This window comes from Octopus bimaculoides, chromosome 1 (assembly GCF_001194135.2).
Source record: "Octopus bimaculoides isolate UCB-OBI-ISO-001 chromosome 1, ASM119413v2, whole genome shotgun sequence".
In the NCBI taxonomy this organism is placed as follows: Eukaryota; Metazoa; Mollusca; class Cephalopoda; order Octopoda; family Octopodidae; genus Octopus; species Octopus bimaculoides.
This window is the reverse complement of record NC_068981.1, coordinates 112,776,350-112,778,189: the sequence shown is the minus strand read 5'-3', so window position 1 is coordinate 112,778,189 and position 1,840 is coordinate 112,776,350. Positions and strand designations below refer to the sequence as shown.

Here is a 1,840-nt window from a genome sequence, read left to right as displayed (position 1 = left end):
TTTATGTGACACTTATTCGGTAGCCATGATAAAACTGAGTTTCGGATGCCGGGGTGGGAACCACCCACGTCAACATCTCTTCAGTTATCCGGCCATTGAAAATTCCTGTAAAAAATATATATATATTACTCAAAGGAATTCCAACTCTGTTTTTCACATTTTCTTTTATAATCTTCTAATATTAATATAAGATATAAAATAATTTAGTAAAAAGAAATGAAATGAAATATTAATTGTCTATTCTTATTAAACAAATGAAATATTAAATGTCCATTCTTATTGAACTAGTATACTTTCTTGCATATATGCAATCTTCAGGTTCATTGGTGGTGACAGTTGTAATCATTGGTTTCAACTGTGGTTGACTGCTTAAATTTTGTCCTTTATATACATTCCTGTGGATAGAAGTAGTAGTTGCTTGGCTACTTTTAGAAATGATGCCATACCATTTTTCAGAGTTTATTTTTAGAAATGATGACAGCAGTACTTTTTAGAGATTTTAATTTTTTAGATATGAGAATAAGACTTTTAAACCTTAAATAAGATTATTTTTTATCATTGTTTATTAAGCTTGGGTTTGAATTTATTAATAAAGTCCTTTTCTCTCAGTTTTCACTCAATTTCATTCGGATTGTATAGTTTATGAAATGGAAATATTATAAATATTTTCCAGCCATATGTTGCTAGATTGTTACTCAGCAGTATTTGGTGTATTTCTAGATTTTTAATTTGTTATCAGTGCACATATGACCTTTCTGATAGTGCATTGCCTGTCTGGCCAACATACAGTTCTTCACAATTCGGGCATTTGATGCAGTAGATTAAATTTCTGCTTTTACAGTTCATATTTGCATTTGTGAATATTTTCTCCATTTTTGTGTTCATATATGGGCCGGTATGAATTAATTGGCATGTACCGCATTGGCTATCATTGCATTTAGACACAGTGAACGGTTGGTCTTTGTTGCTAAGATCAAACCTTGCCTTTGTTAATAACTTTTCGAAGCTTTTAGGCTGTCTTTTACTGAGAGTTATAGTTTGGTCTGTAATGATATCTCTTAATTCCTTACTTTGAGCAATGATTGGTAGGTTTGCTTTAGCGATATTAAAGATGTTCTGGTGGCATGGATTGTGGGTTACTGTAAATCGTATGATTTGTTCTTGTTTTTGTCTTCTTTGCATTGTCCTCAGTTGTTGTGTGGGCATTTTCACAGCCCACTGAATACCATTTTCTATAAGTAGTGATGGGTATTTTTGTTTGAGCAGAAATTCTTTCAGTTCAATCAAGCATTGGGTGTGGGCACGCATGCATGTGTTTCACGCGAGTGAGTGAGCATATGCATATATAGCATATGTGTATTTAAGCGTATATGAATATAATTGTGCATCTATAGATATGTGTACATGTGTGTGTGTGTGTGCAGACATGTATGTGGACATGTGTATGGCTACATATATGTGCACATATAGGCATGTGTGTCAGTATGTATGTATGTGTTTCACGCGAGTGTTACTGACCATATGCATAAGGGCACATGTATGTGGGTGTGCATGTGCACATATGTGTACGTGAGTTCTATGAGCGTTTTTTACTTTTTCGCTTTCAGGTTTTTTCCCTTTCTTAAACAGTCATTCTGATAGCTCATTTGTTTGTCTTAACATTTGGTCATTTACATAGTAATTTCTATTTGTTTAATGGTAACATTCATAGCACTTTTGCATGTCTTAATAACTGACGAGATGCCGGGGCAGTTTTCTGCCCCAACATCTGAAACTCGGAGTTTTATTATGGCAACAGAATAATTGTCAAATATGATATATATATATATATATATATATA

The 1,840-nt window shown here is 33.2% G+C and overlaps 1 protein-coding gene across 3 annotated transcripts in view; it reads right to left on the bottom strand.

Annotated features, from left to right (window-relative positions):
• Positions 1-1,840, bottom strand: part of LOC106876453 (dynein beta chain, ciliary) — a 628,322-nt gene that overhangs the window by 598,714 nt on the left and 27,768 nt on the right. The gene's annotated exons all lie outside the window — the stretch shown is intronic.